The sequence below is a fragment of the Diceros bicornis genome, chromosome X (assembly GCF_020826845.1).
Source record: "Diceros bicornis minor isolate mBicDic1 chromosome X, mDicBic1.mat.cur, whole genome shotgun sequence".
NCBI classification, from domain to species: Eukaryota; Metazoa; Chordata; class Mammalia; order Perissodactyla; family Rhinocerotidae; genus Diceros; species Diceros bicornis.
Window position 1 is genome coordinate 48615693 of NC_080781.1, and position 13192 is coordinate 48628884.

Here is a 13192-nt window from a genome sequence, read left to right on the forward strand (position 1 = left end):
GCCCCATGGCTTAGTGGTTAAGTGCACACGCTCCACTACTGGCGGCCAGGGTTCGGATCCCGGGCGCCCACCGACGCACCACTTCTCTGACCATGCTGAGGCCACGTCCCACATGCAGCAACTAGAGGGATGTGCAGCTATGACAAACAACTGTCTACTGGGCCTTTGGGGGAAAAAAAAAGGAGGAGGATTGGCAATAGATGTTAGCTCAGAGCTGGTCTTCCTCAGCAAAAAGAGGAGGATTGGCACGGATGTTAGCTCAGGGCTGATCTTCCTCACAAAAAAAAAAAAGAATGATATCTTGCCATTTGCAACAACATGGACGGACTTTGAGGGCATTATGCTAAATGTAATAATTCAGACAGAAAAAAATACCATATGATCTCACTTATATGTGGAATCTAAAAAAATGAAAAAAACAAGCTCAGATATACAGAAAACAGGCTGATGGTTGCCAGAGGTGAGAGGTGGACAAAATGAGTGAAGGGAGACAAAAGGTACAAACTTCCGGTTATAAAATAAAGAAGTCACGGTGATGTAATGTACAGCAATGGAGACTATAGTTAATAACACTGCATGGCATATTTGAAAGTTGCTAAGAGAGTAAAGCTTGAAAGTTCTCATCACAAGAAAAAAATTCTGTAACTATGTGTGGTGATGGATGTTAACCAGACTTATAGTGGTGACCATTTCCCACTATATACAAACATTGAATCATAATATACAGGTGAAACTAATATAATTTTGTATGGCAATTATACCTCAATTTAATAAAAAGGGATGCAAAGAAACAGCAAAGAAAAGATGACTACTATCAAAAAAACAGAAAATAATGTGTTGACAAGGATGTGGAGATATTGGAATACTTGTGGACTGTTAGTGAGAATACAAAATAGCACAGACTTTATAGAAAATATTGCATTCCCTCAAAAAATTAAATATTGAATCACCTTATAATCTAGCAATTCCACTTCTAGGTTATATCCAAATTTTTTTTTCCTTTTTTCTCCCCAAAGCCCCAGAAGTCAGTTGTATGTCATAGTTGTACATCCTTCTAGTTGCTCTATGTGGGACGCCACCTCAGCATGGCCTGCTGAGTGGTGAGTAGGTCTGACCCCAGGATCTGAACCTGTGAACCCTGGGCTGCTGAAGCAGAGCACACAAACTTAACCACTATGCGACTGGGCTGGCCTCTATGTCCAAAAACTTTAAAAACAGGATCTTCAAGAGATATTTGTACACACACGTTCATAGCACCATTATTCACAACAGTCAAAAGGTGGAAGTAATCCAGTGTCCATCAATAGGTGAATGGATGAACAAAATGTGGTATATACATTCAGAGGAATATTATTCAGCTTTTAAACGGAAGGAAATTCATACACATGCTACACCATGGGTGAACCTTGCAAACATTATGCTAAATAAAATAATTCAGTCACAAAAAGACTAATATTGTGTGATTCAATTTTTATGATACTACAGTAGTCAAACACATAAACACAGAAAGTAGAATTGTGGTTTCCAGGGGCTGGGGGCAGTGGGGAATGAAGAATTGCTATTTAATAGATATAGCATTTTGATTTTTGCAAGATAAAAAAACTTCTGGAGAGTGACGTCAGCGTCATGGTGGTGTGAGCTTTCCTGTAAACACTTCCCCTGATAAGATACAACAAAAGGAACAGTCACAGACCAACAACAGACTGCAAAAAGCAAGATTGGAAAGATCCACAATGCCACACATCTGAGAGTGGAACATGTAGGGCCCCCGGAGGAAGTGTGCAGAGGTAAGGACAACTCCTCTCTCCCCATCAGGTCAGAAATCCTGGTCCACACGGCTCCCCGAGAGGAAGGAGGGGCAGCCCACTGCGGGGAAATTGGAGCTCTTCGGGCTCTCTCAGCCAGTGGGCAACTACCACACAGAGGACTCAGAACTGCTACCGGGTACCATCAACATCTGATAACCACAGGAGAGTGGATAATGAGGGGCGAGTGATAAGCCCCCCATGCCAGGGATCCAGGGTGCAACAGAGCGAGCCGCCCCACTGCCTGCATGCCGGACACTGAAGCTTAGTCGACCACACCAGACTAAGCGGCCAGCGGATTGCAGCGAACAGCCAGGGCAGAGCACAGGGGGCTCAGATTACACAGCCCTTAAGCCCCACACAGTGGCGGCAGTTGAAATTGCAACCAGATATTTCCAGAATGAGGAAAAATAAAGCCAATACAGGAACAACAGAGCAAATGTACATGAAATCACAAGACCAGAAGGAAAATGGCAAGCACCCAGAAACCAACCCTGAAGACACAGAAATCCATAACCTAAATGACAGAGATTTCAAAATAGCTATCATAAAAAAACTCAACGAAATATGAGATAACACAGACAAAAAACTCAATGAGATTAGGAGTTTCTTCACAATAGAAATTGAAATCATAAAGAAAAAAACAGTCAGTACTAATGGAGATGAAGAACACAATGGAGGAGATAAAGGATAATCTGGAATCTGTAAAGAACAGAGCTGACAATATGGAGGAAACAATTAGCATTATAGAGGATAGGAATACAGATATGCTCCAGATGGAAGAGGAGAGAGAACTAAGACTAAAAAGAAATGAAGAACGTATCCAAGAAATATCTGACTCTATTAAGAAATGTAACATAAGAATTATAGGTGTTCCTGAGGGAGAAGAGAGGGAAAGAGGAACAGAGAGCATATTCAAGTAAATAATAGCTGAGAACTTCCCAAATCTAGGGTAGGAGCAAGAAATACCAGTAAGTGAAGCCAATAGGTCACCTAAATATGTGAAAAGGCAAAGGCCCACTCCACGACATGTAGTGGTAAGGCTGGCCAAAGTCAATGACAAAGAAAAAATGTTAAGGGCAGCTAGACAAAAACAAAAATTAACGTACAAAGGAACTCCCATCAGGGTCTCAGTGGATTTCTGAACAGAAACTTTACAGGATAGGAGAGACTGGAATGATATATTCAAAATACTGAAAGACAAAAACTTTCAGCCAAGAATACTCTATCCAGCAAAAATATCCTTCAAATATGATGGAGAAATAGTAACTTTCCCAGATAAACAAAAGCTAAGGGAGTTCATGGCCACGAGACCCCCACTACAAGAAATACTCAAGAAGGCCCTCAGGCCTGAAAAAAGAAGAGAAAGGGAATACAAAGCTTGGAGCAAGGAGAAAAATAGGTAGGCAAACTCAGAAAAATAGTAGATCTTTACCGGAATAGGTTAGCAACCTCTTAAATACCAAAATCAAAGATCAAAGGAAGGAATTCACCAAAAATAAATATAACCACATCACTGTAAACACACACCCACAACACAAGATAGAATAAGGTATAACAAGAACAACTTAGAAGGGGAAGAGGAAAGTGATTGAATTGATTTAGTATGAGGAAATAAGAGGCCATCAGATAGTGGACTATCTCATACACAAGATTTTTTATAAAAACCTCAGGGTAACCACTAAACAAATAATCAAAACAAAATCACATATGATAAACAAAGAGAAAACTAGAAGAGTCATAAGACAGAACAACCAAACTGAATTGGCAGTCTGAAACAAATGAGACAAGAAAGAAAGGAAATGCAAAAGAACCAGAAAATAAGTGACAAAACAGCGACATTAAGCCCTCATATATCAATAATTACCCTAAATGTAAATGGATTGAACTCTCCAATCAAAAGATACAGAGTGGCAGGATGGATTAAAAAGCAAGACCCAACAATATGCTGCCTCCAAGAAACACATCTCAGCTCTAAAGACAAGCACAGGCTCAGAGTGAAAGGATGGAAGACAATACTCCAAGCTAATGGCAAACAAAAGAAAGCAGGTGTTGCCATACTCATATCAGACAAAGTAGACTTCAAGATAAAACAGGTTAAGAGAGACAAAGGGAAATATATAATGATAAAAGGGACAATCCACCAAGAAGACTTATCACCTATAAATATATATGCACCCAACATAGCAGCATCAAAGTACATAAAGCAACTATTAACAAACCTAAAAGGAGACATTAACAACAACACAATAATAGTAGGGGACCTTAATACCCCACTTACATCAATGGATAGATCATCAAGACAACAAGTCAATAAAGAAATAGTGGACTTAAATGAAAAACTGGACGAGATGAACCTAGTAGACATATACAAAGCACTCCATCCAAAAACATCTGACTACACATTCTTCTCAAGCGTGCATGGAAAATTCTCAAGGATAGACCATATGTTGGGAAACAAAGCAAGCCTCAATAAATTTAAGAAGATTGAAATCCTAACAAGCATCTTTTCAGAACATAATGCTATGAAACTGGAAATTAACAATGAAAAAGAACTAGGAAAGTGACAAAAATGTGGAGATTAAACAACATGCTACTGAGTAACGAATGGATCATTGATGAAATGGCTTCCATCATGTTTGTCCAGCAGTGTACACCAGTGTGCCCACAGCAATTATGGCCCAGCCACAACAAGAGGGTGCACACAGCCTACACAGGGGACAAACCTTGAGCATCTGGCTCTGGTGACCAGAAGGGGTTACACTACCAGGTCCCACAAGGCACAATCTACATAAAGACATCCCTTCAAGACTGGGAGATGTAGTTGACCTGCCTAATACATAGAAACAAACACAGAGAATTGGGTGAAATGAGGAGACAAAGGAATATGTTCCAAACAAAAGAAAACGACAAAACCTCAGAAAAAGAACTAGGTGAAATGAAGAAGCAATCATTTAGAAAAAGAGTTCAAAGTAATGCTTATAAAGAAGCTCACTGAACTCAGAAGAATGGAGGAACGCAGCGAGAACTTAAATGAAGAGATAGAAAATATAAAAAGAAGAACCAATCAGAGCTGGAGAATACAAACACTGAAATAACAAATATTCTAGAAGGAAACATCAGTAGATTAGAGGATATAGAATAAAAGATCAGTGATCTGGAAGACAGGGTAGTGGAAATAACCCAATAGGAACAGGAAAAAGAAAAAAGAATTTAAAAATGAGGGTAGCTTCAAGGACCTCTGGAACAACATCATGCAAACTAACATTCACATTGTAGGGGTCTCAGAAGGAGAAGAGAGAGAAAAAAGGACACAAAAAATGCCTGAAGAAATAACGGCTGAAAGCTTCCCTAACCTGGCAAAGGAAACAGACAGCCAACTCCAGAAAGCACGAAAAGTCTCAAATATGATGAACCCAAAGAGATCCACACCAAGGAATATTAGAATTAAATGTCAAATTAAATTAAAATGTCAAAGTTAAAAGCAGCAAGAGTAAAACAACTAGTTATGTACAAGAGAACTCTCATAAGACTATCAGCTGATTTTTCCTCAGAAACTTTACAGGCAAAAAGAGAGTAGCATGATATGCTCAAAGTGCCGAAGGGAAAAAAAGAGAAACAAGAATACTGTACCCAGCAAGGTTATCATTCAGAATTGAAGGAGGGACAAAGAGATTACAGACAAGCAAAAGCTAAAGAAGATCATAACCACTAAACTGGCATTACAAGAAGTGTTAAGGAGACTTCTTTAAACAGAAAAGAAAATTAACTAGACATAAGAAAATTAGGAGAGGGGAGAAAAGTCAAGATGGCGGCGTAAGCAGACTCTGAACTCACCTCCTCCTGCAGGCACAGCCACTTTACAACTACTAGTGGAAAAATTACCCCTGAAACAGAACTGAAAGCTGGATAAGAGGAACTCCTGCAACAAAGGAAAATCTTAATTGAGGTGAAAGAGGCAGAAACTCCCTCCTGGAGAGAAAAAATGCCACCTTCACAAGGTGCCAGATTCACAACAACCCGGGAGCATCCCAAAGGTATGCAGCCCTCCCTGGAGGAGCGGGGCCCTGAACCAGGGAGCACTATGTGGACCCAGCACAATAGACACAAGTGACATAATATCTGACTTTGCCTGCTACTAAAACATTGGGGAGTACCCCTAGAAAAGCTGGCTCACAAAGAAATTGAAACAGGCTCTTAAAAGGCCCACACGCAAACTCACCCATTTCAGAAAGCAACCGAAAATCACCAGAAAGAAAGGTGCAGAGTGCTTTGGTGAAAAGAGACTCACCTGATAGGCTCTGAGTGCATTGCAGTGAGAGGTGAGATGTCTCCAGGGACTGGGACATTGGCGACATTGGCGGCGGCCATTGTTGTGGCCTGGTGTGGGCGTGCTGACACAGACGCCATTGGAGTTCTCCCTGGGGCCTGCTATCCCCGGTCTGCCCCACTCACGAGAGTACCAATTTAATCCAGCTCAGCCAGGGCAGGCAGCCCACCCTAGAGACTTGCCCCACTCAACAACAAGCCATAGGGCAATGTGTGGGCCTGCATAGATTGGTGACTGCATTCTTTGCAGCATGGAAACTGAGCCCACATCAGTGGGGCAGGGTGTGCCCAAGGTGTGAGTGGAGAGTGTGGGGTGGTGGTGAAGTGTGTGGGGCTCCAGCCATGGAGATACTGGGTCCACTTCAGGAGGTTCGGGAGTGCACAAGGGGCAGGACTGTGTTGACTGTGTGTGTGGGCCTGTGGGTGGCAGGGCTTGTCAGCTGCAGAAGACTTGGGTTTCTCAAAGAACCACATAGGGGGTTTGCCCCAATTTCCAAGCAGGAAACAATTGGGTGCTCCCGTGCCTGAGGCCAGCCCCAACCAGCTGCAATCCTCAGAGGGCTGAAAAGAGACCTAAAAGCTGGAGGCTTATGACAATTGTAAGCCCCTAAGCCTAACAACCTGCCACACTGGGGTCCTAATCACTTAAAAGAAAAACTGCAGCACAAATGTGGTATTAGAACTTGCAGCAAACTGTGCGGGGGCTCCCCACACCTGATAAAAAGACCGAAGGGTCCAAAACAACTACAAGTAGCTGAGAATTACAACAGCTGGTCAGGAGCATAACTTGGCCTCCCTGGGTGCCTACAGGGAGAGCAGAGAGGTCACAACAGAAGGACACACGTAGCCCATATAGGGGTCACCCCTGGAACATTGAGAACTGAGGGAAGCACACTGCAGGTATCCTAAGGCATCACTTATATAAGGTCACCTATCCAAGAGCAAGAGATGTAGCTGACCTATCTACTACATAGACACAAGCACAGGGAAAGAGCCAAAATGAGGAGGCAAGGGAATACATTCCAAGTAAGGGAACAGGACAAAACCCCAGAAAAGAAACTAAGTGAAAGAGAAAAGAGTAACCTATCCAACAGAGTTCACAAAGAGTGTTAAGGATGTTCACTGATCTAGGGAGAAGAATAGATGAACTCAGTGAGAATGTCAACAAAGAAATGGAAGATATAAAAAAGAACCAATCAGGGAGAGTGACGTAAGCATCATGGCGGAGTGAGCTTTCCCGTGAATTCTTCCCCCACAAAATACAACAAAAGTAACAGCCACAGACCAACAACGGAATCCCAGACAGTCAAAAGCTGGAGCGGAGGGATCCACACTGCCGCACATCTGAGAGCGGAACGTGCTGGGCCCCCGGAGGAAGTGGGGAGAGGTAAGGAGAACTCCGCTCCCTCCCCATCAGATCAGCGATCCGGTCCGCGCGGCTCCCAGAGAGGGGGGAGGGGCGGCCCTCGGCGGGAAACTGTAGCTCTTCGGGCGCTCTCAGCCAGTGGGAAACTCCCGCACAGAGGGCTCAGAGGAGCCACAGGGCTACCATCAACATCTGAGCAACCCAGAGAGCGGATAAAGAGGGGCAAACGAGAAGCCTCCCACGTCAGGGACCCAGAGGGCAAAAGAGAGAGCTCCCCCCTACCCGCAACCCGGAGTCTGCAGCTCGACCAGAACTAGCGGTCCGAGGCAGACCTCAATAAACTGGACTGGACCCGTGGATCGCAGTGGGGAAAAGAAACAAAACAAAACAAAACAAAACTGCGGATCGCAGCAGAAAAACTGGGGCAGAGCGCAGGGGGCTTAGACTACACAGCCCTTTACCACCAGACAGTGGCGGCAGGTGGAAGTTGCAACCAGAGACTTCCAGGATGAGGAAAATCAAAACCAACACAGGAACCACAATGCAAAAATATATGAAATCACCAGACCAGAAACAAAATGACAAGCACCCAGAAATCAACCCCGAAGACACAGAAATCCATAAACTAAATGACAGAGATTTCAAAATAGCTATCATAAAAACACTCAACGAAATACGAGACAACACAGACAAACAATTCAATGAGATTAGGAGTTTCTTCACAAAAGAGATTGAAATCATAAAGAAAAACCTATCAGGGCTGATGGAGATGAAGAACACAATGGAGGAGATAAAGGAGAATCTGGAATCTTTAAAGAACAGAGCTGACAATATGGAGGAAAGAATTAGTACTTTAGAGGATAGGAATACAGATATACTCCAGATGGAAGAAGAGAGAGAACTAAGACTAAAAAGAAATGAAGAAAGACTCCGAGAAATATCGGACTCTATTAGAAAATGTAACATAAGAATTATAGGTATTCCCGAGGGAGAGGAGAGGGAAAGAGGAACAGAGAGCCTATTCAAGGAAATAATAGCTGAAAATTTCCCAAATCTGGGGAAGGAGCAGGAAATACCAGTAAGCGAAGCCAACAGGACTCCTATATATATTAACAGACAAAGGCCTTCACCACGACACCTAGTGGTAAGGCTAGCCAGGGTCAACGACAAAGAAACAATATTAAGGGCAGCTAGACAAAAACAAAAAATAACGTACAAAGGAACTCCCATCAGGCTCTCAGCGGATTTCTCAACAGAAACTTTTCAGGCTAGAAGAGACTGGAATGATATATTCAAAATACTAAAAGACAAAAACTTTCAGCCAAGAATACTCTATCCAGCAAAAATATCCTTCAAATATGATGGAGAAATAGTAACTCTCCCAGATAAACAAAAGCTAAGGGAGTTCATGGCCACGAGACCGCCACTACAAGAAATACTCAAGAAGGCCCTCAGGCCTGAAAACAAGAAGAGAAAGGGAACACAAAGCTTGGAGGAAGGAGAAAAGTAGGTAGACAAAATCAGAGAAATAGTAGATCTTTACCGGAATAGGTTAGCAACCACTTAAATACTAAACTCAAAGATCAAAGGAAGAAATTCACCAAAAATAAATTTAACCTCATCACTGTAAACACACAGCCACAACACAAGATAGAATAAGGTATAACAAGAGCAACTTAGAAGGGGAAGAGGAAAGTGACTGAATTGACTTAGTATAAGGAAATAGGAGGCTATCAGATAATGGACTATCTCATACAGAAGATTTTTCGCCCAAACCTCAAGGTAACCACTAAACAAATAATCAAATTAAAACCACATATGATAAACAAAGAGAAAACTAGAAGAATCATAAGACAGAACAACCAAACTGAATTGGCAGTCCAAAACAAATGGGACAAGAAACAAAGGAAATGCAAAAGAACCAGAAAATAAGTGACAAAACAGCAACATTCAACCCTCATATTTCAATAATTACCCTAAATGTAAATGGATTGAACTCTCCAATCAAAAGATACAGAGTGGCAGGATGGATTAAAAAGCAAGACCCAACAATATGCTGCCTTCAGGAAACACATCTTAGCACTAAAGACAAGCACAGGCTCAGAGTGAAAGGATGGAAGACAATACTCCAAGCTAATGGCAAACAAAAGAAAGCAGGTGTTGCCATACTCATATCAGACAAAGTAGACTTCAAGATAAAACAGGTTAAGAAAGACAAAGAAGGGAAATATATAATGATAAAAGGGCCACTCCATCAAGAAGACATATCACTTATAAATATATATGCACCCAACATAGGAGCACCAATGTACATAAAACAACTATTAACAAACCTAAAAGGAGAAATCAACAACAACACAATAATAGTAGGGGATCTTAACACCCCACTTACAGCAATGGATAGATCATCCAGACAAAAAGTTAATAAAGAAATATTAGACTTAAATGAAAAACTGGACGAGATGGACCTAGTAGACATATACAGAGCACTCCACCCAAAAACAGCTGACTACACATTCTTCTCAAGCGCGCATGGAACATTCTCTAGGATAGACCATATGTTGGGAAACAAAGCAAGCCTCAATAAATTTAAGAAGATTGAAATCATAACAAGCATCTTTTCACACCATAAGGCTATGAAACTGGAAATGAACCAGGAAAAAAAAACTGGGAAAGTGACAAAAATGTGGAGATTAAACAACATGCTACTGAACAACCAATGGATCATTGATGAAATTAAAGGAGAAATCAAAAACTATCTGGAAACAAACGAAAATGATAACATGCCATATCAAACCATATGGGATGCAGCAAAAGCGGTCCTGAGAGGGAAACTCATAGCGATACAAGCCCACCTTAACAAACAAGAAAAAGCCCTAATAGGCAACCTTAAATTACACCTAACAGAACTAGAAAAAGAAGAACAAACAAAGCCCAAAGCCAGCAGAAGGAGAGAAATAATAAAAATCAGAGCAGAAATAAATGATATTGAGACCAAAAAAACAGTAGAAAGGATTAATGAAACAAAGAGTTGGTTCTTCGAGAAGATAAACAAAATAGACAAACCCTTAGCCAGGCTAACTAAGAAAAAAAGAGAAAAGGCTCAAGTAAATAAAATTAGAAATGAAAGAGGAGAAATTACAATGGATACCATGGAAATACAGAGGATTATAAGAGAATACTATGAGAAATTATATGCCAACAAATTGGACAAACTAGAAGAAATGGATAAATTCTTAGACTTATACAACCTCCCAAAATTGAACCAAGAAGAAATGGAGAATCTGAATAGACCAATCACAAGTAAAGAGATTGAAACAGTAATCAAAAACCTCCCAAAAAATAAAAGTCCAGGACCAGATGGCTTCTCCAGTGAATTTTACCAAACATTCAAAGAAGATTTAATACCCATCCTCCTCAAACTATTCCAAAAAATAGAGGAAGATGGAACACTTCCTGAATCATTCTATGAGGCCAACATCACCCTGATACCGAAACCAGACAAAGACAATACAAAGAAAGAAAATTACAGGCCAATATCGCTGATGAACATTGATGCAAAAATCCTCAACAAAATATTGGCAAACCGAATACAACAATATATTAAAAAGATCATACACCATGATCAAGTGGGATTTATACCAGAGACGCAGGGATGGTTCAACATCCGCAAATCAATCAACGTGATACATCACATCAACAAAACAAAGAATAAAAACCACATGATCATCTCAATAGACGCAGAGAAGGCATTTGACAAGATACAACATCCATTTATGATAAAAACTCTCAATAAAATGGGAATAGAAGGAAAGTACCTCAACATAATAAAGGCCATATATGACAAACCCACAGCTAACATCATACTCAACGGGGAAAGACTGAAAGCCATTCCTCTGAGAACAGGAACGAGGCAGGGCTGCCCACTCTCACCACTCCTGCTCAACATAGTACTGGAGGTTTTGGCCAGAGCAATTAGGCAAGAAAAAGGAATAAAAGGAATCCAAATAGGTAACGAAGAAGTGAAACTCTCACTATTTGCAGATGACATGATTGTATATATAGAAAACCCTAAAGAATCTGTTGGAAAACTGTTAGAAACAATCAACAACTACAGCAAAGTTGCAGGGTACAAAATCAATCTACAAAAATCAGTTGCATTTCTATATGCTAATAATGAACTAACAGAAAGAGAGCTCAAAAAGATAATACCATTTACAATTGCATCAAAAAGAATAAAATACCTAGGAATAAATCTTACCAAGGAGGTGAAGGACCTATACAATGAGAACTACAAGACATTATTGAGGGAAATCTACGATGACATAAAGAAATGGAAAGATATCCCATGCACGTGGATTGGAAGAATAAACATAGTTAAAATGTCTATATTACCTAAAGCAATCTACAGATTCAATGCAATCCCAATCAGAATCCCAATGACATTCTTCACAGAAATAGAAAAAAGAATACTAAAATTTATATGGGGCAACAAAAGACCCCGAATAGCTAAAGAAATCCTAAAGAAAAAGAACAAAGGAGGAGGCATCACAATTCCTGACTTCAAAACATACTACAAAGCAATAGTAATCAAAACAGCATGGTACTGGTACAAAAACAGACACACAGATCAATGGAACAGAATTGAAAGCCCAGAAATAAAACCACACATATACGGACAGCTAATTTTCGACAAAGGTGCTAAGGACATGCAATGGAGAAAGGAAAGTCTCTTCAATAAATGGTGTTGGGAAAACTGGACAGCCACATGCAAAAGAATGAAAGTGGACCATGTGCTATCGCCATTCACAAAAATTAACTCAAAATGGATCAAAGACCTGAAGGTGAGACCTGAAACTATAAAACTCATAGAAGAAAATATAGGCAACACACTATTTGACATTGGGTTTAAAGGAATCTTTTCGGATGACATGCCTACCCAGACTAGGGAAACTAAAGAAAAAATAAACAAGTGGGACTTTATCAGACTAAAGAGCTTTTATAAGACAAATGAAATCAGAATCAAGATGAACAAACAACCAACCAGCTGGGAGAGAATATTTGCAAAACATACATCTGACAAGGGGTTGATCTCCATAATATATAAAGAACTCACACAATTGAACAACAAAAAAACAAACAACCCGATCAAAAAATGGGCAGAGGAAATGAACAGACACTTCTCCAAGGAAGATATACAGATGGCCAATAGGCACATGAAAAGATGCTCAACATCACTAATCATCAGGGAAATGCAAATCAAAACAACACTAAGATACCACCTCACGCCCGTTAGAATGGCTATAATCACCAAGACAAAAAACAACAAATGTTGGAGAGGATGTGGAGAAACAGGAACCCTCATACACAGCTGGTGGGAATGCAAATTGGTGCAGCCTCTATGGAAAACGGTATGGAGATTCCTCAAAGAATTAAAAATAGAGATGCCCTATGATCCAGCCATCCCACTACTGGGAATCTATCCATCGCACCTGAAATCAACAATCCAAAGAGGCTTATGCACCCCTATGTTCATTGCAGCATTATTCACCATAGCCAAGAAGTGGAAGCAACCTAAGTGTCCCTCGACTGACGATTGGATTAAGAAAATGTGGTATATATATACAATGGAATACTACTCAGCCATAAAAAAAGACAAAATCGTCCCATTTGCAACAACATGGATGGGCCT